Below are 23912 nucleotides of genomic sequence, written 5' to 3' on the forward strand. Positions count from 1 at the left end.
ATAGCCTTTGAATGATATGAGCGCTGATATATATCTATCGATTCTGATATTTTCACTTTTTATCTTTCAATTTCCTGGTCAGGGAAAGTTCATAGCCAATTTTTCTATTAACTTAAATTATTCATATGGGTCGTCATGTTTAACTAAACCCTACCCCTCCTACCCCTGAAATTGTAACGTAATTTTTTTATGATCCCCTCACCTGCAGTTTTCCCATGTTCTTCACATTTTCATGGGTCAACTAGCATAAAAGATATTTGATAAATCTCAAAAATAGTCTTGTAAAACAACTGGATATAGACGATACACTCACAATATTTTTTTTTGAATCCCCACCATTCTATCAAAAACTTTTTTAATGAAATTCTTGAAGGTTTTTTTTTGCGTTACTGCTTAAAACGTTCCTGGAGCTCTTAAACAGAATGATGGATCAACAATTAAATAACTATTTGATAATACTACTAAGAGAAATTTTGCCTGCAGAATTCAGTGGAGCATTTCTTTCGAAATTCAGAGCAGCATTTATTTTGAAAATCGAACCAGATCTATTTTCCTAATTCTTTAAATTCCAGTCAGAATGCTCAGAGATTTTTTAAATCAGCTTTTAGAACCATTATTGGCGATGAACCTACATAAATAATTTTAATAAATTTCTGTCAAATTATTCAGTACAGTCAGATCACATATAAGACGATGCCACTCACTTTCCTCCTGGAAATTTTAATTTTTCCAATTTAACACCATCTTCTTCTTCTTTCTGGCATTACGTCCCCACTGGGACAAAGCCTGCTTCTCAGCTTAGTGTTCTTATGAGCACTTCCTGTGCCTATGACCATTTTTGCATGCGTATATCGTGTGGCAGGTACGAAGATACTCTATGCCCTTGGAAGTCGAGAAAATTTCCAACCCGAAAAGATTCTCGACCGGTGGGATTCGAACCCACGATCCTCAGCTTGGTCTTGCTGAATAGCTGCGCACCATGTCTAACCAATTGACTTGTAAATTGTAAAACACGAGCCTGATAATGACAAATATAGCCATCGTCATGTATCTCACGTGACATATTCTGTCCAGCATCTGGTTTATTCAGCGAAAGCTTCCTCTGCGATAGTGTTGGTCACACTATCTCTCAAAAGCTCTTCTGCTCAAATCTCAAAGACTGCAGCCTACAAAAACCTTCTCTCGTTCTTGAGATGCACTGCAAATCTCTGACCGACAACGGACCGTCTACTTGGATCGCATACTGGACTGCATCATGTAACCGGCCGCAGAGGCACGGTAACCAACCGCAAGTCACTGACTCTTCTCCACGCTCGGTAGTACCTATATTGGTCGCTATAGTTAGAGGTGGAAGCCACACCAGGCAGGAACTGCAAGCTCAGTGAGCGAGTAGAGTCACGCGCGCGCCATGCCATCCCGATCAGAGATGCATAACTGACACCTTTTATTGCATGGCACTCATTAATAAATAATCGTGTAACTGTGTATTTTTCAGTGGTTTGGGTGTTATCCACACCTCAGCTTGGTATTGAAATGGTACCAATATATTTAACCCTCATTGGGTATCTGAAAGCTATTGCGCACTGTTTGAGGTATCACTCATACAGGGATTAGGGAACGTTTAGATAGATAGAATTTTGTCAAAATCCATCATGCGCAATTTTTATGGAAATTTAAAGAAATTGATAAGTCCTGTAGCATTGGGCAAGAAATTTTGTCTTGTTTCATGAATCAAATGGACTGGACATGGTTACTATTAGCCACTTAAGTTGTAACGAATTTCCTTAAGGGGGCAGGATCGGTCATAGATTTTGGAATTTTCTGAAGGAAGTTTTTTCGTTCAAAATTAAGAAAATTTACAGGAAAATGTGTTCACTGTATCCCATTCTCAAACCGAAACGCGGTGAACACATTTTCATCGAGTATTTTTTTGATTTGAAAAGAAAAACTACTTTTGAAGATTCGATGATTACGATGACGAAGCGTTGAACGTTAAAGTATGTCAAAAGCTCATGAATCTTTACCTTTGTTAATATGTTTCCTATAAACTAGAACTTATTTAAAAACGGATGTCAAAATCTGGCCAAAATTTATAGAATCCGCCTGAGAGATGACCATTTCCGCGAAATTAGTGCCGGAAAAGTGACCATATTTGCTCTACTTTTGAATTATGTGTTTTCAATATCCTAGTTAGGTATTTTGCAGGTATTTCCTTCTGCTCGGGTTGCCAGAGTGCACAACGCGCACGCGAAACAACCGAAGAGAGCGAACCGAGAAAGGAACAGTTGACTGGCTACAACCGAGAGGAGTCTTCCGCCGCTCGCCTTTGCCCGGGCTGGGGGACCCCTTTTTCCGCGGCTTTGCTTTGTGACGACTCTCGGCTGTTTTTATTATTGACTCGATTTTAATGTGCCTCACTGGCGCGATGCTCGGTCAGTATTCATCAGAATGCTGCGCCGGATGAGTGAGCGCAAATAGAGTTTGGGGTTCGTCGCTTGCTTGAAGGTAGTTGAAGCCACTCGATGTCGTCGCGCGATCTGGTGGTCTTTGGCGCTCGGAAAATGGTGATTTGAAGTAAGACAGGAGATTACGGTTCTGATATTTGATGATCGAAGTTTCCTGATTGGGTTCTGTGATAAGGCTGTCGAACAATGGTTGTGAACAATGAGTAGAAACGAGCAATAAAGATCAAAAGCGTGATAAGTCGGAGTGTTAAAAACTATTGCAACGGCGTCTGACTTTCGAAGCTGGAATTTCCTAATTGTGTGATAGTGAAGAAAAGTGGATAATACGGGGCAGGTGCCAAGGAGAAACGTCCCCCCGCTGAGACAAGTGATTTATTAGCGCGCAAGAGCACTTCGGTTGAAGGTGCGAAAAAAGGGCAATATCTCAGCAGCTATGGAACAGCAAAGAAAACGGTGATGTAGATGTGCCGATTTCGATAAAGTTCATGCAAAAAAGGAGCTGCACAGAGCCTAAAAATAAAACCCACTCAAGTGAAAAAGAGAACAGTGCTACGGAGTGCTCGGTGCTTGTTGTGCAGTGTCCCTCGGGGCAACGTTCTGAGACACGACCTGGCTCAACATTTTCTGCGCTCCGTTCTAAGTGAGTATTCGCGTTCGTTCGTTTGCCCTCAAATCGCGAGCTCCGTATTCTTGTTGGATGTTTGGTCTGGTGCAGAACTTTCAAGCATTATCGCCCCAACAACCCAACACAGCATCCGAACTTTTCCATTCCCGATGCTTCCTGGATGTCGCTCTGGCAGGAACCGATAACGAGCAAGGGACACACAAACACGAACAGAACAAGAAGTGAATAATAAAACCAACAACTCACTGCACGATATTCCGAACGGCTTCTGCGTGTGCAGTGCCATGAAAAATACGGTTCCAGATATAAAAATAAAACCAATCCAGAAGTGAAACAAACACCAGAAAACACGCGAAGATCAAGAAAAGAACCAAGAAGACCTTAACGCGATCGCAAAATCCCGACTGAAGAGTGCACGAAAGATAAACAAATGCGCACCGTGGCTTTGCTTTGGTGAATGCAATTGATACAAAATAAACAGGACAGAAAAAAAGAGCAAACCCCCTGGTCAAAGTTGGTTGGAAAGGTACGCGCCCAGGGAAAATCCCAACAGAGTGTGTGTTGTGTTTAGCTTTCGAAAAGCTCAAACGGTTTGTTCAGTGACCTTAACCGATGCAGTCATTTGGTAGTTGTTAGTGTTGTTGCTGTTTGTGGTGTTCGCGAGTAGGAGTTGCATCCTACCACGAGCAGAAGATGATCTGAGGTGGACCACGTCAAAGAAGCGAGTTCGAAGCCAATACACGGGGAGGGGAAAACGATTGTGCTAAGTGGTTAATTGCCCGGTCGATGAAGTTCGTTTTGTTCTTTGGCAATTAGTGGATTTGTTTTCTTTTCTTTGCTGCAGTAATTCGGGTGTGTTTACGAACGGACGTATATGCGTTTGGGTTGAAAACCGAACTGACGACAGTTTGCGGCCCAGTCCAGGAAGCGTTTCGTTAATTGCCGTTAATTGTTCGAAAGGAGGACGCCCCACTGCGGAAAAATTGAAGGTGAGATTTGTTGGGTGTTGAACGGGTAATAGATGGGTCTTTAGAAGTAATTAAACAATTAGCTGGTTTTGGATGAAAAAAGATAAACATTAACGCAGCTATACAATACGGGTTTCTGGACAAAATCACGTATCTTGAGAAAAAAAAAACTAACTTTTTTGGTACAAATTTACAATAGAAGCATACCTGCTGTATTCAGCATACGTTGCAATCCCTGGGATTAGCGTAAGATTTGGGGCAAAATGGCTCGACGTATAGCATCTTTTCTAGAACGTTTTAATCTGTATTCTTTGCCAAACTATTTTAAAATATGTTTACCCAAGAGATGTAGCAACAACCCTTGAATATTAAATTATAGATATTTCCTCAATTTCTTTGAGAATTTCAAATTTTTTTCACTTTTTTGCTTAGATTGTAAGCTTTTCCGATGGTTTTATTGACGTATAAGCGATTCCATGCCACAGAGCAAACTCATGGAGAAGCTTGGTTGCTTATTCTTCGTTCTCCATACTAAATGGCATTTTACCCCATCCAATCGGTCATTTTTCAGCCAGCTTTTCGGCACGATTCAAAATTTTCATGATTTTCACGATACAGTTAAACCTCCATGAGTCGATGCTCCATTACTCGATATCGACTCATGGAACCACACTAAAAATCAAATTTCATGGTTACTATGATGGTCCCTCTAAACGACTTTCTATAGCTTTTCTGTTCCATAACTCGATATTTCCATGAGTCGATGGTCCCTTCAATATCGACTCATGGAGGGTTGACTGTAATTTGATTCATGAGCTAGCAAATATTGTGAAATGTCTGTTAGGACTTTGAATGGCCTTTAAATCACAAGATGGATTTTATCACAAGAAAACGACTTAAATCCTTAAAGTGGCATTTTGGACCATTTTATTTTAAGTGTCTCTGCTTACGGATCCACGTCACCCCTTTTTGCACCCATTTTCCTTAGACATTTATAAAAAAATATTTTGAGAGCGAATAAATCAATTTTTTCATGATCTTCTTCTCAGAAAACCCTGGCATTACTTCTACTCAAATAATGAAAAATGTATAGAAGTTTAAAAACTATTTTCACCGGAGTTTATCCTCGGGTTCATTTCATATATACTTCCAGGATTTTCTCTGAAATCGCTTTAAGCGATGTTCGCAGGGAATCGTCAATAGATCGATGACAAGATGAACCTGCCTACACACTAGGGTGCGGCTTATTTTTCAAAAGTTCTCAAAACCAAAAATTCGTATGCTCTACTGAATTCTAATCACATTAAAAGAGAAACCTCAAAATCTGAGCCAAAAATATTGAAATTTAGAGGTGGCGCAAGCGTCTTGAAGGTAAATTTTCAGGTTATGAAAAATGACCTTCAGTGAAGTAAACATAACTTTGTTATTTTCCAACCGATTTTCAAACTTTTAGCATCAATACCTTCAAAATTAAATTTATAAAAACTCTATAGAACATCAAATTTGTCTAAAATCAAAAAAATTTTTAGTTATAAGTAATTTATTCAAAAAATTTCCTCATTTTTCTAAAAATTTCAACTTTGTTTGACCATAACTTCATGATTACTCAACCGATTCCAAATCTTTTTATATGATTTTGAAGTTAATTCAATTGGTTTCAAACCTTTCATACATCACATTTTACTAAAAAAATGTCTTGACCAAGTTTTTCAGCAAAAACTGAACAAAAACATGATTTTTTAACGAAAAATGCCAGTTTTTTTAATTATTTGCCAGTTAAATATTATCTCTAAAGCTGAAACTGGTTTTTCTCATTTGTTTAACCTTTGTGAGTGACTTTGCAACAATTTTGAAATAATTCTGCAACAAAAATATTTTGCGTCTGTAAAATTATATATGCACTATTCAACTCGTAATTAAGGCAAGATGCTTTATAAATTTAAGTTTAATAGAAAAAATGCAATTTCCGACGAAAAAAACTTAAATAATCAATAAAAATTTGATTTTTTCATTGAAAAATCATGTTTTTGGGTAATTTTTGTTGAATTATTAAGTCAAAACCATTTTTTAGAAAAAAGTGTTGTGTGAACAATTTAAAAACAAATAAATTTTCTTCAAAAACATGAAGAAAGATTCGATTGAGTAATTATGAAGTTATGGTCAAACAAAAATGATTGTTTTAGTAAAATGAGGAAAAATTTGGATAAAAGTATTTTTAACTAAGACTAGCTTTGATTTTAGATAAATTCGATGTTCTACAAAGTTTTTACAAATTTAATTTCAAAGCTATTTATGCTAAAAGTTTCTAAATCGGTTGAAAAATTTCAAAGTTATGTTTATTTCACTGAAGGTAATTTTTCATAACATGAAAATTCACCTTCAAGACGCTTGCGCCACCTCTAAATGTTAATTTTTTTGGCTCATATTTTGAGGTTTCTCTTTTAATGTGATGAGAATTCAGTAGAGCATACGAATTTTTGGTTTTGAGAACTTTTGAAAAATAAGCCGCACCCTACTACACACTCAAATTATTTTACAAGAATCCGTGTATTTCACCGTAATCTCAACAGCTGAAAAGTTCGGTGAAATAAATAAACGGAGTACGGTAAATTTTTATAGTTTTCGTTTAAATTTCTCTGGAATCCGTTAAATTTTAACGGAATCACGGTGTTTCATTTTAAAGAGTTATAAAACGTGTTCAAAATATATCATCTATGAGAAATCAATCGAAATGCAGCAAGTAAACTTTCAATAATTGACGAATTTTTTAATTTGTTCTGTTATTACTCTTATGCATGGCGGAAAACCACTTAATGGGATGGAATTGTTCTCATGATGTATGTTAAATTTTATTTCAATCTTCGCTAAATTTTAAATTCGTATTTCAAAAACAAAAATGCAAAATATATTCAGAAAAAATTGTCATTTTTTCTCTTTTTTTAGCAATTATGTTATACAAGATTGATTTTTTTGAATGAAAATCATTCGTTTGAATGTTTTATTGCTGCTTTCTAAGAAAATTATTATGAAAATTTATTGGCTTTTTTCGGTGAATAACAATACCTATACTCAGAATGAAAGGGAGTAACGAAAGTAATGAAATGACAAGATGGATAGAATCGCAAGCGAGCGACGAGAGAAATGAATAGAAGTTGAAAATTTGTTTTAACAGAGGGCCATATGTGTGAACAACACAATCGAAACGACAAATCGTTGCCTAACGTCCTGGTCTTGAACGGCTAGATGTTGTAGTGTTGGTCACTACTAACACTAGACAGGCAAAAATTTGTCGCCTCGACCTGCTAACTATATTGTTCGGCGTATGTAACAGTTCTATCGATCGTTGGCATATTTTCGGAGATTGATACGAAATTGACGTTACTTATTGGATTTTTTCGCGTCTAATATCGCATACCCCTAATTTGCCCAAGTGATCATTCGAACTGAAGTTAGATTTCTTCTGTTGTTCACACATATGGCCCTCTGTTAAAACAAATTTTCAACTTCTATTCATTTCTCTCGTCGCTCGCTTGCGATTCTATCCATCTTGTCATTTCATTACTTTCGTTACTCCCTTTCACTCTGAGTATAGGTATTGTTATTCACCGAAAAAAGCCAATAAATTTTCATAATAATAAAGTCATGCGGTGATTAAACCTTATAAATTTCTAAGAAAATGTTTGAAACGTGTAGGAAAAGTTTGAATTCTGGTGCTTGTTTTGATGTGTCCCACTTACCCCGGGTATGATACAACTATTTTTTCGAGCCAAGGCAGAACGTGAAACGTGTCACAATTTATCATGCAAGTTGAAAATGGCGCTGAGCTGAGAAGTGTTACAACGAGCACATGTTCATACAAATAACAATATTTTTTGTACTAAAAACATTCCTTATTATTATATCTTCAACTTTCTAGAGGAATACTCCCTTGAGAAAATTTTCCTAAACGAGCTATAACGGAAGGTCCTACTTACCCCTTTTTCTCACTTGCCCCGGGTACCTTGAGAAAATTAAAGATGAATTAAGAAATTTTTTGCATCAAACGAAAGATTTTGATCAACATTTTGAAGGAAAAATATAAAAGTTTTGTAGAAAATACGGTTTTGATTCGAATTTTGCCCACGCCGTGAAGCTAGTGCTATTATAGAAACATAAATTAGAAATAGTGCACAAGTGATAATAAATACAAAAATATGGGTTTTCGTACTTTTCATATTTAATCCACAAAGCCAAGATAAAAAGCTTTCAGATGATGTAAAAGTTATGTCGCTAGCTTAATTTTTCGATTTCATACGAATATTTGTTCTTAGCTATGCGGCCATTGGTACATCGACCCTATACAAAATCTCAGAGTTGTCTGTCTGTCAGTAACGCAATATTTCATTGAGCGTTACAACTGCAATTTGAGAGCACTAAATTTTAATGTTAGAGCAGTACAATTGCAATTTTCGGAGCACTACAACAGTCATCAGGTTGCTAATGAGGTTTTTTTTAATGATAGGGGAAGAGGTGGAAAAATGAACAGGGGTGGTAAAATGAACCCCTATTGAATTTTGTGGCGGTAAACTTTTTTTTTGGTTTTAAAATGCGGTTCAATTTGCACGTCTGTTCAGCAATTTACAAAAAAATAGTTTTCGCAATACATATACAACAATTAATTGCAAGCCCAAGTGAAAACATCGATTCTATCGACAGACTTGTGCAGAGATACTTGACGGATATCTGAAAAAATTTCCAAACGTTCCTGCGAAATTCGTAACGAATTCTGCCAACGGCTAGTAGTCTTTCAACATTCCTCAAGATCAGCAATGCAGCTTTCATAGATGACGCTAAGTTGATACCTGTACCTATTATTTTTGACAAATTTTTGGGGATACCTGAGTATACCTTCCAAATCCCTTAAAAATAATGTCGGTTATTATCGAGAACATCATCATCAAACTCCAAGAAATATCATCAACAAATTACTTGCGGAAGTTGTTGTTGGAATCTTTTCAACGACTTTAACTACACTCTTGTATAGATTACTGATAGACTTGATTGACTTGAAAGCTTGATTGCTTAATTAAAAACAAAATCTAAATTTTCAACATACATTGTTGGAATAATCCAAAGTTATCTGTCAAATCGTACACTTCAAGTTAATTATCAGAGCTCTAAGTCTGAAAGACTTTCTGTAAGAGCTGGTGTTCATCAGACAGCATTTTGGGACCAATGTAATACAATATTTTCAAATCTGACTCACCTCAGTGAAATCTATGACAAAAGGTCGTAAGACAAAAGGCCGAAAGGACAAAAAGTCGGATAACAAAAAAAAAGGGACAAAAGGTCGAAAATATGTTTTCAAAGAAGGAAAAATTCCTCACTAAAAAAAATCCATTTTGACTTTTTGTCCTGTCGACGCTTTGTCTTTCGACCATTTGTCAATAAACTACCTCAGTGATGTCTTTGTTTGCGGATGACACAGGGCTCTCCGCCAAAAGACGAAGCCTGCGTGTCATCTGTAGTCGGTTGCAAAAAAGTTTGGATATTTTTTCTTCATACTTGCAAAAATGGAAGATTTATTATATTGCTTCCAAAACTCAACTAAAAATGTTCCCACATAAACCAAAAGCTCTTTATTTGAAACCTTCACAATGAAAGGTGTTCCAATTAACTGGTCAGATGAATTTAAGTATCTAGGGCTCATGCTAGATAAAAATGTAACTATAAAAATCACAAATGTTACATATATAAAAAATGTCCATATCCCCTTATTAATAGAAAATCAAAACTTTGTCTCAAGAACAAGCTTTTGATCTTCAAACAAATCTTCAGGCCAGCCATGTTGTATGCTGTACGAATATAGACTAGCTGTTGTAATATAAGAAAGGAAGCTCTGCAGAGGATTCAAAAAAAAATTGAAAATTATTCTGAATTTCCTCCCTGGTAAAGAACCAATGAGTTACATAAAATATCCAATGTTGAAACATTGGAACAAATGTCAAATAAATTGTTTAGATTTCAAATAGCAATCAATAGCAATTAAGCTCCAATTGTTTTGTGGTATCAATCGAATAAAGTCTGTTTTTGGACAGGCTTTGATTTAAGCCATTGAGAAACGAAATCAAACGACACCTTCAGGCAAGTGACGAACCTTCGAGTCAGAAAGCTCCTTTCGATATCAAAACCGTTTGCAACTCCTATCAATTAACAACGTCGCGACACTTTTCAACAAATTAGCAGTCAGTTCACTCTTGCCAACACCAATCAATGTCACTCAATTCGAACCGATCCAAGAGCTAAATTACCTTCCACTAATCGGATTGCACTCATTACGATTTGGATTTCGTTGCCCCCAGTTAGGCTTCATGTAAAACTCCACCTCTGCTGAAATGTCGTTCTTTTAAAATCTGTAATTTATCTGCTTCTTCCATTATGCACTCGAATCCACCCCTACACCTCCCATCCCCCTTCAGAAGGGGTGGGTGGTGACCGAATTCGACCGAACGTCAACCCGGAATGGAGCTACGAGTTGTCGGTTGCGAAAAATGAAACCGTTCCGTTTTTCACACTTACCTAAATGTCAACGATTCGTTTATGGAAAGATGGTAATTTATTTGCTTAATTCGTTCCCTTTCGTCCGGCGCAACCTCGTCGTCGTCTTCTATGTTGGCTTGAGTGTACGCGGTAAATTGACGCGATTTTTCATCTCACTCGCGTCGCATCCCACCAGTTCAGTTGCTGCAGCAGCTCTGAACTAGAATCGATTGACCGAAGACGGTGATGCACTGTGGATCCAATCGAAGGGCAAAAATCAAAAATAAGGTTTTCATATTTTTTATTTCCTTACCTTTCTATGGATCAATTGGTCGGGGTTCTGCTAAACCGCACCAAACGCCAATTTTTTCAAAAATGAGTTATTTACACTAGAGGATTCAGATTATCATAACCTATCTACATTTAAGATATCGAATAATTTGAACCATCCCTCGTTGAGTAAATTCAAAATATTTCTCTAGCAGGATATGTAAAATTGAAATTGTATCCAACCAGAGCGAACCATAAACCTTAGCTTGTCATTGGATGTAATTTAGAATTCTGATTAAAGACGGCATTTTTTTAAATTCTTCCTCAAATATTGCTAAGTGGCCATTCCGGACAACATACAGTAACAACACCAACGGATTTTAGTATGTCATGTAAGTTAACGGTTTTGTAATATACAGTATTGTTTCGGTGGTGCTGATCTTATATCATTCCAATTTTGTTCAGCCACACCGCACCAAGTACGATTTATATAAAAATCGTGTTTTTTTATGAAGAAAAGATATCAACATTCGCTAAACGTTTGCCTTCGCTTTATATATAATATGTTGATGGGTCCATGCAGGAACCGTGATGAAATAACAAGACATTTGAATTTGATATTGCCTGAATAATTTGGAAGCACTTGGTGCGCTTTAGCTGTTCAGAAAATGACGTATTCACCTGTTTTCAGCATCAAGCCTCCTTGATCAGATCGCGCACAGCTTGTTTCGAGTTATTCGCTCTGAATTCAACAGTTCACAATGACCGAGAGGCAGCACGCCTAATCACCACTCTAAGGACACGAGTTCGAATCCCGATTAATATTTTTTTTACGTTGTCCCTAACAAAGAGTCATAAAAAATCAATCAACTTCCAGCTTTTATGACTATTTTTGAACAATAAAGTACAAGCAGTTTCATGTACAACGGGAATGATGAAATGCATGCCATTCCTGGTATGCACTTCACATAAATAATCGTGAACTTGTTCAGCCAAAGTGTGCTAAATGGGAGTAACTTGGTGCGCTCTGGCAGATCAAATTCATGGTTTTCTTCGATCGTCACATTCTTTAACTGCATCATTATTGTCTTTTTCAAATCTTTGAATGCGTGAGGGACTTGGTTCAATAAATCTTCTGTTGAAATAGATAATCCATCAAGAGAAAGTCGGTAGAATACGTTAGAATACGAATTGGCTTGTACCAATTCATACCACTACATTGTGGCCAGTTCTATGGAAAATTACAAATATTTTCCGTTCATAGTACATAAACATTTGTGACAAGCATTCCAACATGTAGGGCGATGATATGAACCCTTTTTTTCTCTTTTTTTTCTTTGTTCTTGGAAATCATGAAACACATTCAGCCATACCGAACTGAAAACCATTTTCTTCAATTTTTGTTCAGCCAGAGTGAACTGAGTACCTCCTGATTTGAAATCAAATCTAATTAAATAGAAAATATTTGATGTTTTTTTTTGAATATTCTATCTTGAGTTACTTATTGGACCCTGCTAGTCATTCGTGAACGGTGAAATTTTCAAAAGAGACATTTGCGATTTACTCACAGATGAGTGAACTTTAAACTTAAATATCTCAAAATAATACTTTTGGCACTTGGTGCGGTTTAGCAGAACCCCGACCAATTATGATCTTGGGAATGTACACTGGCCCCACAATTATGAATCATTTAAGGCTCTGCTTAAATTTAAAAAAAATATAGAGAGCACAATATACAATATTTTTCGATGAAATCAATGCCGACTGTTGTCTTTAAAATTGTTAAAACACTGGAAATTTTCACTTATTCGAACATTGCCTAAAACCACAATTTATGAATCGGCTAAAAAGTTGTCCACGTATATGGATCAATATGAACACGATTTATGAATCAGTTGTTTATTTTCAATTATTTGGTAATTAAATGCAATATAGTTCATATGTTTATAAGAACACTGCCTCGGACAACGTTAATGATATTCGGGAACGGATTGGAGCCAAGTATTTCAAGAATCTGCATGACATTGCTTGATTTTTAATTTTGCTACTAAGCGGGCCTAGTGAACATTAAATTTGTGGATTTATATGCTGCTGGAGCATGTTTATTTGGAGAATGATGACAGGTAGTGTAATTAGACAATCATTAGATCTAGATGGCAGAACTAGTAAATGCTTGACTCTTCGACTGCCTTTACTGAGAATTTCAATATTATATTACGATTATAAGGTAGCACATTACGCACCTGAATCTGCTACATGAATGTAAACGATACTCCATGACCTCTGTTTTTTTTAAAGTGTGAATACCTTTCTTTTCTCCGTGTGTCTGATAGGAGAGCCAACAGTTCAGCCTGGGAGTTAATCTAAAGATAATTACGTGCAATTTTTATTGTTATCAATTAAGGAGGATATAAACCAGTTTTCCCACTCGTTGCTTTTGGACCTTCTGCTGGAGCAATACCCCGTTTTTATAGCAAAATTAGTGAGAACCTATCAGGTGTCGTTAAAAAATTCTTTACATTCTTTTACATCTATACTGTTTTATTTTTGTTCCTCACAAATTTAGGATTTTTTATTTTTCCATAATTTATTCAGCATAATAATATTTGGCTCACTTCTACAATGTTTTTTTTAAGCCACAAAGCTCATATCTCGCTACAATATGCATCGCACTGATGCGCTTCTTATTGCAAAGTTTCAGACAATTCGGCCGAGTAAAGCCCCCGATGCCAAAGTAAATCATGGAAGTGCCCAATTGGTTCTGCACCCTATGTTCAGATTCCTTTTCCACAAAAAAAAGAAATGTTCGTAGTTTATGAATGGTTCCAAACAATTTTTGCTCTTCTGTTATTAAATTTAACATTGGAAATTATTTGAAACTAAGAATCATTTTTGAAAGTATCTCTATCAAAGTACTTTGAACGCTGATTCATAAATTGTGACTGGTGTGTATATTTCCCACAAAATAAAATATCTGTCTCTGGACTTTTAGGGTTAAAAAGCTAACGTTTTTAATTTTTGCTGTGATTTTGCTTTGTAGAAATTTCAGTTACTCTTACATAAGGGCGCTTCATAATTTAAAAATGGTTGAAAATCCAATCTCTCATTTCTTCATTACCATCCTTACTATAAAAATTGTGTTCCGTGAAATTTTCAGTTTATTTTCGGTGGTGATTTAAAGGTGGCCCAAAAACAATGTAGGTTTCTATGAAAATAACTATGGAAATTTTAAAAAATGTCCCAAATACGTTAGTACGGTAGTGTGAGTACAAATTTATGATCTCATAGTAAGACTTATTCTTCAAACCCTAATGAATGATATTACTGCAGAAACAAATCCTTCTGGAACTAATTTTGTTTGAGATTTTTGCTGAAGTTTGCAGGATTATAATCCCATATAGAACTGAATAACAGCAAACAAATTTATGGATATCTCTTCTCCCATCCGTCGAATTGAATTGCAACTTTCTTCATTACGGTTTCAAGAATGAGTTTTCATCATAATATGGTAAGTTTGTACTAGTATCATTATAATGCCAACGAGTTTGGAACATTTTTCAAAATTTCACCAAAGTAATTAAAAAATCAAAACTTTTTAATCACCAGCCAAAAACCTGAAAATTTCACAATATGGTTAGGATGGTAATGAAGATATGCGAGATTGGATTTTCAACCTTTATTTTTAATTTTGAACCGCTCTAAATATATCATAACATAAATTGACACTAGTCATACTAACAAATTCTAATTTCTTTCTTTATTTTGAATAACGTAATCTAAAATCCCCCTCTTATCTCATGATAACTGTTAAAATGTGACATTAAATGACCATTTATGGAAGCAGCTATCTACCATCGTTTTTAAAATCATTTGGCCTAATGATCGTTTCGGCATAACGATTCATTCGGCCTAACGATGTGCTCTGGTTACTGTTATTTAACGCTAAGACCCCGGGATCAAAAAAGCTACGCGGAGCTCCGGGATCAAAAACGTGTTCCGGGATTTTCGTCGATATCTCAGAGACGATTCAACTGATTTTCGAATTCTTTTCGTATTTCTTATGTCCATATCCTCATGTTTTGTAATGTTTGAAAAAAAAAAAAACAGTTCCTAGGGTTGTTCAAAAAAATTGTATTTTCTTAACTGCATGAGAATCATACCAAATCTTAACATAAACAGTTATTATTTTAAATTTCATAGATTCGAAAAATCTTGAATAATAAGGAAAATAACACATGTATTTAAAAAAATATTTTGAAGGAACGAAGGAAATTTGGGTAAGTCGCTTCTTTCGACAAGTTAAACCCTTAGTGCTTTGGTTTTAACAATGCATGCTAGAGATTCCGTATCTTCGACAAAGTTTTTCGGAATAAGTTAAATTTCGTTTTGATCGTATTGGTTGTGATCTAGATTACTTGTAACTGATCTAGATCAAATTTATTTTTCAATATGAACGTCTTAGTTAAAAACTTTGATGTTCAACATTTTTATTTAGTTTTTCTTTCTAAAAATTCTTGTGCGGTGATAATATTTGGGCAATAACATGTATCCGATTACACTCAAAATTTATTAAACTGAAAACAATTAAGAATTGGCACTTTTTCTTAACTATTTGCTTATGAACCAAAATTTAAAGCAATTGTATGTCGTTTGTTTGACATTAATTTGATTGCAGCAGTCCAGAGAATTTCAAATTAACATTTAAAAGTAATTTGAATTAAGGAACTCCAATTTTAATTAACATGTTTACAAGATAAAAAACTTTTTTGAAAGTTCTCTTTACTTGAAACTCAATTTTGCAAACCAGTTTGCCTAAGAATTAAACTTTAACCCGCTAACAAATATTGTTTTTACATGAATAGTATCTCGGATCGCAGATCGCGTTAGTAGAGTTCGATCTTTTGATCGTATCGCTTGCTCTTGCTAGGGCGAGCGATGAACACTTGTTCGGCGTACAATGTATTTATCGAATAACATCACGAATTTGGTTAGGTGTGATTGTATCATGGATCGCATCACCAAACATTGGTGACTCCCAGATCTCTACCTTATCCCACTTACCCATTATTATTTCCATGACAACTGTGGAGATGCAGAGGTGATCTCGGTTTCTAGTACAATGGCCGTAAGGACGTGGCCGGCGTCGTTATTGGTTTTTTAATTTTGAGTTCTGGATTTGTGCACATTACACATTGGTCTCAAAGCCATATCTATTCCTGCTCTAGCATGTAAATTTGACCTCTACTATCAGTTTATTTAGAAAAAAAAAACATGTCATAGCAATTAATTTCGATCGACAGGCAAACAGGTTGAAAAGTAAAGTTTTTTATAGTTTTAAAAGTTTAACAAATTTTGAGTGTTTTTTATAACTATTATTTCAACTCAAACATATTCATTGTTTTTCTACAATAAAATATATGATAAAAAACTACATATCTTCTCTTCAAATTTGGATTTACAGGTATTTTTTGTAGTTGAAAATAGGGTTTTGTTATAAGAAGTTTTGAGTGTTAATAGAAAAGTTTTTCATATCTCATTTTTTCCGAATTAGCTCTTGTGTCTACGAAATTCAGTTTTTTTTTTTGAAACCGTCGGCTGGTTTAAGCCCTAGTTGTGAAAAAAAATCTATTTTATCACAAAAATTTACCCTGCGCATCTTTAACTTGCGTTGAATATGTAGTTCAACTCAAGTTGCGTATTTGTAGTTGCTTTCAACTGTTTTCTCTGGCAATCTGGTTTAAAACCTTTTTTTTGTGTTTTATGTAAAATAAGTTATGAGTGTTATCATAAATTTAGCTTTCTGTTCAAAAGTCACTGTTTCTCCACAGAGTAGTGTTTGGTCCGTTGAATCTGTTGCTTGCTCCTTTGTGGGCGAGCGACAGAATCCGAATCAATTGTGTCCGGTTCGCGTATTAAACGCACTATCGGTATCGCTCATCCATCTCTATGCTTACGTGTTGATTTCAAATTTTATTTTTATCGTTTACCAAAACGAATCCATTTTCACATTCAAACTCCCAATGTTTTCTTGTGGAAGTGCAGAGGGCTCCTCGGCTTCTATAAAGCAAGTTACACGTCACCATTATCCTCCCAACCCCAAATTGACCTGCATTCGGACGCAGCCGGCGCCGTTATTGTTTGTTATAATAATGAGAGCACCGGTACTTACACATTGAAGATGCTACTGATCCTGAGTAGCGCCTGTTGGTTCCCTGTGTAAGTACAGCTGTTCATGCAATAATGGAGTAGCAACTGCGCGCGGTTAATCATGTTCATGCTCTTGCTCGTGTTCAAAATGCACTGTTTCTCCATAATCAATTTTTTATAGAGAAACTACATGTCATTGTTTTGAAACTAGTTTTGTAGGCAAATAGTTTCAAATAGTAATGAAATAAGTATTCCGGTAGTTTTTTCGCAAAATAAATTTTGAGTGTAACCAAAAATTACTATTTCTGCCCAAACAGACTCTCTGAATTTCTCAAGGCGAATTCATGCCTCAAAGCTACTTGTCATTGCTTTGAATATTAATTAAGAGGCAAGTAGGGTATTTTTAGGTTTTTTTTGTAAAAAAAAAAGTTTGAGCGTAATCCCAAATATTGTTTTCTGCTCAAACACCTTCACTGGACACGTACTATTCAGTTTATGCCGAAAAAATAACATGTCATTACATGTATTTACAGTCTGATCTCTACATCTCGATATCTCTCCCTATGTCGATGATTTTTCCGGTCCATTCTGCATACATTACTCTCCATACCTCGATATCTCCATATCTCGATATAATTTACACTCCTGATTTGAAATGCTTCGACACACTTCGTGTGTCAAAATGCTCTACCATAACAAAAAAAAAACCCGATAGAATATGGGGGTGATCTGAATTAGAACATTGGGGTCCGAATTAGAACAATGATGGTCCAATTCGGACCTTCTGAAGAAATTAGTTCGCATTTGATTTTTGATAATCCTGATATGTTGCCTTCAGCGTATATATCCAATGATCAATTCAAACAAAACATTCATAAATGAAGATCAAAATACGACAAGTAAAGTTTTATCAAAGTCACTTTTGGTCGTTATAATCCGAGACAGTTATAGTCTCTTGAATGTTATCACCTTGAAATTGTAGAAACTGTTGACCATAATTTCAATAGTGATATCGATGACGACAAGTTTTTGATTGTAAATATAACTGAAATGGCAATTTCTGATAACAGTTATGACCGCTTCGCAGACCAAAAGGAATCACTATGCGCCGGTGCAACGAGAACCGAGCAACCGAAGGGCGGTGTCTCATTTCGCAAACCGTTGCTTTTAAGGGTATGCGAAATACCGAATGATTCCGTCAAATACGCTTCGAAACGAAATTCCGCGGAATTCCACGGAACTCGCACAGGCGAAATTTGTATTTTGCTATTTCGTTTCGTTTCGCCAAATTGTTAAAATATTTCCACGGAACATTGAAAACAAACGGAATAAAACGGAATTTCGCGAAATTCGAGTTTAATTTCGAACAAAAAAAAGCAAAGCGTTCGCTTCTACTCCTAGCAGCTACAGTCAAAAATGGGTCCGTATTATGGATCAAATCGACTTATATCATGGATCAGAACACTATAACAGCAAATTATCTGCGAGGCAAACGAATGGTGTGCTAGTGAAAGCATACGTTTTGGCGTTTCTTTAGGAATCGTCTTATCTTAGATTCATAACTGTGGTATGGGTTTCAATGCCCCACAAATATGAATCAACGCTTCTAGGCATATGTATGACATTTTATTTCCTACGAATGGAACAAATGTGTTTAAGCATGTTATTGTTGATTGCGATGCTGTATAGATTTATGGTTCGCGTAGGTAAAATGGGTTCTGCGTAATTGCTACTCTATTTGATGAGATATTCTCCATTTAATTCAACTTTGAATATATCTGTGTGCTATCCATAACTGTGGGATGACTGTAGTATTGACTGGTCCGCAGGATATGATAAACTGCACAGCCGTTGTAAAGTTTCCAAAAACGCCCATTTGCCCTAAATTCCTCGCGGCGAATAACCCAGGAAAGGAACAACTGCGTTTGATGAACTACCGCAATGTTGTCTTCCATAAGAATGAAGAGGAAAACCACGATTTCCTCCGGGGAACATCGCGTGTCCTTTTGAGCAAATCCGTTAATATATCGCAAAAATTGTTTGTACCAAATGTTAAAAAAGCTGCGGAGCGTGAGTCCCTGATGTTCTGGATTTGCTCAGGTGGTGCAGATTATTGATGCGCGCATTAGTTCTCTCTCTTGCTTTCCCGCTATGACGTCACTTTTAACTCTGCATAAAAACAGCGGGAGAATAGAAGAGAAAACTAATAGCACGCATCAATGAGTTAAGGCTCTCCGCGATTTCGTTGTTGTGTCATAAAACTCTACATGTAGCAGCGAAATCGTAGCAATTGTTTGTTGCTGTCGCCGTAAAAAATCGCGTTGATTTGGGTGATCCAAAGCCGCACCTCAAATCTTCAAGAGCACAAATTTAAAGAACCAGACGTCCATTCAAGCTTAAAAATCTATCGATTGGTTACTCGATGGCCAATCGATCAAGTGTTCAGCTTGAACCGCTGTCGGGTTCGTTAGATTTGTGCTCTTGAAATTCTGAGGTATTCCTTCGATTTATATTCACCTTAAACAAGGAAGATGCATACATTATTTTATATCGAAATATGAATCTAGGTTTATTCACGCTGTACCACACCACCAACTCCTCTCTCCTCTTATAACGTGACATAATTTCCTCACGACCCCCAATTAAAAAATATGCGAATATTGATAATATATCATTACAAGTATTGGAAGCCAAATGCCGCAAGGCAAAGGTCTTAACCTTTTCAATACCGACATCAAGTTTCAAAATTCTCTAGTTTCGCCACACGCTGTCTGAACCAGACAATTCTAAAAATCGAATGTATATCGGATTTTTTCTCGCTAGAGATCAGTATTTGATCCATATTTTCATAATCGGAAGGTTTCAAAATATTCTATCGATTAAATTTTGATTTTTTACACTTTTCAGCTATTTTTCATACTAAAACCCATGAAAACCTCGTTTTTCGGCGCATTTCAGCCCATACAAAATGTATGGAAAAAATTTCACCGATAGAATATTTTAAAACCTTCCGATTATGTATATATGGATCAAATACTGATCTCTAGCGAGAAAAAATACGATGTACATTCGATTTTTATAATCGTCTGGTTCAGACATAGCGTGCGCCATCTTTCGATCGATTTTGATGATTTGTTTTAGTAAAAATCACAAATCAGTTATAAATTTGATTCATGCATTGCAAGCACCATCAAAATTGGTTCCGGATTTAGATTCAAGTTTGGTGGGGTACCTAAGGTATTTCACAATAGAAAAGCGCAACATTTTTTTTTTCGATTTTCGCACATCTACAGTTGTGTTCAGAATAATAGTAGTGAAAGCCGATTTTCATACAAAATGCTTAACTTTGGCATGCTGTAACTTTGTTTTCATACGAGCAATCGGCATGAAATTTTGGCAGTGAACTACAAATATGCTCAAATTCATCATCACAAAATTTGAAAATTTTCACACTACCGGCTAAAAAGTTAAGCACCAGGTGAAATCGCTCAAAATAATAGTAGTTTTTCTTTTGTCAATTTTTGTTCAGCAACAATTTAGTAAAAAATTGTATTGTCTATACATTTAAAGCTTAGGTGGAAAGGGTTGAAACGATGTGTAAAGAAAAATTCTAAAACTCAAAATACAGCAGATATTTAAATTATTAAAACTACTATTATTTTGAGCGATTTCACCTGGTGCTTAACTTTTTAGCCGGTAGTGTGAAAATTTTCATTTTTTTTGATAATGAAATTGAGCATATTTGTAGTTCACTGCCAAAATTTCATGCCGATTGCTCATATGGAAACAAAGTTACAGCATGCCAAAGTTGAGCATTTTGTAAGAAAATCGGCTTCCACTAATATTATTCTGAACACAACTGTAGATCTCGAGAAAAAAAATTAGCCAAACATTAAATTTAGCTCATTGAAAGACGGATTGTCTGAACGAACATGGGTGAACTTGTCAATCTTATTTGCGGTTCCTCTATGCTATGTAGTCCAGTTTCAAAAACTTTTTTTTGAAATTTTCAAATATTTTTCAAAATACTCTCTAGGCTTAAAATTCAGTGAAAATGTGATTTTGTAGTCAGTTTTAAACAAATAATCTGAAAATGAGATAATATCAACAATCCTTAATTCTTCCAGAAATCGTCCAGAAATTCCTTCACAGATTTTGGAATAGGATCATTTTTTCAGTATTTGCTCTACAAAATAATAGAAATACCTTCAATTCCAGACATTTTATATTGAAAATGTCGGTCCCCCAAGGAACATCGGAATATCTTTAAAACCAGATCACTTTAATTAATATCGACACGGATTTCTAAACTAGAAGAGTTGTTTGAGAACTTGTGAAAAAATGGTGCAAAAATACTGAAAAACAAAAAAGTTATAACGATTTGAATATTTATTTTGCGGTAAAAAATGAAGCTGCAGGTAGAGGGGTTAAACCCACTCATTGCCTTGTGTGAGTGTCAGATATGTTGAAATGAAACCTTATAAAGTTATTAAGAAGATTCCAAACAAACAGAGAACAGTTTTACCAAAACATGTAAGGATTCCGCTGAGCAACGCTAAGGTTTCCATATGATAGAGGATTAAAAAAGACGTTTTTATGCCTACACTGAAAAGAGCCTTGCGGTCGAAATTACCATGTTGATGGTTTAATTTAAATGCACAACGCCACTTTATTTGTGCAGACTACACACTATGCTCATCTCAAACGGATTTTGTAGTGAGATTTACCATGGGGACCGCGTATTAGGGAGTCGGTAAAAATTACCATGTTTCATGGTAATCGTAACAACATTTTTGAGTTATTCTGTGAACCATCATTTGCGTTTAAGTTGACAACATTTGTGTAGTAAAATGAACTGTACGATTGTAGTATTTGTGACATCTTCCAGAGCTTGATAATGTTTCACGCGCAATGCATCTGAATTTGCAAATTCGCAAACCCGAATGCATTGCGAATAATCTTTTATAGAATCAAGAATCAGAATCGATAATTTTTATTAACATGACTAACAATTTTACAGTACTTCACACTTATTAATTGTAAATTATTATTTGACTTTAGCAGGTAGCTCGTATTGGAAATGTAGCATCCAGGTCCATCAAATAGTTGCATTCATGGAGTAATCTGTTTATCAGTAGAGTTTAATTAAAATTCGTTAAACAATCTTAGAAAGGTAGCATACCTATATAATAACTATATCTGCGAATGAATGGAGAACATCTTGAGAACGCATTTTTATTTCTCGATTTTTCCAGCTATTTTTTGCAATCAAAGAGAAAAAAACATTTTATGTACCATTAGAGCTAAACCATGATTGGGAAACACAAAGCTTACATTTTCCTTTAATACCTGTTCCAAAGATAACTTCACAAACATTTTTTTCAATTAATTTAATATTTTTCAACATTTTCAAAGCACTTCGTTCGACTATGCTGGAGCTGTGTTTTCTTCGGAAACAGTAATGGCGTCTCTTGCTACAATTAAAGAAGAATCAACCGTGACCAATTTGAGTAATTGTTTTAAACGGGGCCATGGTAAAAATAAGACCACACGACATTAGACATTACCGTTGCTGCAGTTAATTCAACTGCATTCTGGAATAGTATTTTCAACTACACGGTCATGATTACGGTTACTCCAACATTGATTTCAGTGTATTGTCAAATTTCCAGCTTTTGACAAGAAAAAAAAAACTTATACGTGTATTCCGCGAAACAAATTCAAATATTTCGTTTCGTTTCGAAAAATTCCGTGAGATATTTGATTTCGTATCGAGTTACACGAAACATTTTTAAATTTCGTTTCGTTTCGTCATTATCAGCGCAGGATATTCCGCGTATCGTTTCGTTTCGTATCGACATGGAAAAAATCCATATCGCATACCCTTAGTTGCTTTTTGGCGCGCTTGTTTTAACAGATTACTCTCGGCTCTGTTGCGTTTGGGATCGTTGCTCGTCGCGCCTCGTCCGTGATGAGCTCTCATCACGAGAGTGGATAGTGTAGTTTCGTGTGCGAAGGGGAGCCTACATACATTGAACGCAATTACCTTCCTATGGCTATTGGAGAACGAGTGCACGAAGAGGTGCTGCTGCTGTGATGTGGTAATCGGTTCGGTTTTCGTGTTTTGGGGAGTTGACTTTGACTCGTTTGGAGATTTGCACGCACATCGACAAGAGGATGATTTGATGAGAGGGAGTTTCGCGGTGATTATGCGAAAGGTTAACTTAATTATGGAAGGTCTCCATGTGATCAGTAAAAACTGAAGAAGGCGAACATATATATATTGGTGAGAGAACATAACATAACCATATTTTTTCCAATGGTTTTCTTACTAAGGTAAATTTATATGATATGGACAAATATATTGAGCTGTGCGGTTATAGGGTAAGTGTTCCCTTAGTTGTGGGTGTTCCTATAGTTGCGGTTGTGCCGTTTTCACTGGTTTTATTAAATTAACCACAGAACCGACACTGCCAATCGACGTATTGGCTTGTTGATACACGGAATAGTCGCAAAGAGCGTTCAAATTGCTTTAAAACTGATGAAGTATCACTTAAACTGCTAAAACTTTTCTTACTTGTACCAATAGTTGCGGTAAAGTGTTCCTATAGTGGAGGATCCCATAGGAAAACAACGGATACCGCAACTATAGGAACACAAATTAAAAATATACCGAAACTAAAGGAACAGTGTACCAATAGTGGAGGTATTATTTTTCACTGACATGTCGTGGATTACTGTGATGAAATCATTTTTCTCATTAAGTCAATGGTCGTTACTTCTCGTTACAGCATTAACATGTACATTAATTGCGCTTCTTGAATTTAGGCGGTTAAATGAAGTTCAATCGTGCTTAGTACCTCCACTATTGGTACATCTACCCTACAATCCGCATGGGTTTTAAATTAATTAATTCAT

General features: G+C 35.8%; 1 protein-coding gene across 1 annotated transcript in view; it reads left to right on the top strand.

Annotated features, from left to right (window-relative positions):
- Window positions 1-2440: 2440 nt before the first annotated feature.
- LOC5572713 overlaps window positions 2441-23912 on the top strand; it is a 471505-nt gene continuing 450033 nt past the window's right edge. The window contains exon 1 of the mRNA XM_021850448.1: window positions 2441-4079. The gene's annotated coding sequence lies outside the window, so the exon portion shown is untranslated. The remainder of the gene's footprint in view (window positions 4080-23912) is intronic.

The sequence above is a fragment of the Aedes aegypti genome, chromosome 3, assembly GCF_002204515.2.
Source record: "Aedes aegypti strain LVP_AGWG chromosome 3, AaegL5.0 Primary Assembly, whole genome shotgun sequence".
Classification (NCBI taxonomy): Eukaryota; Metazoa; Arthropoda; class Insecta; order Diptera; family Culicidae; genus Aedes; species Aedes aegypti.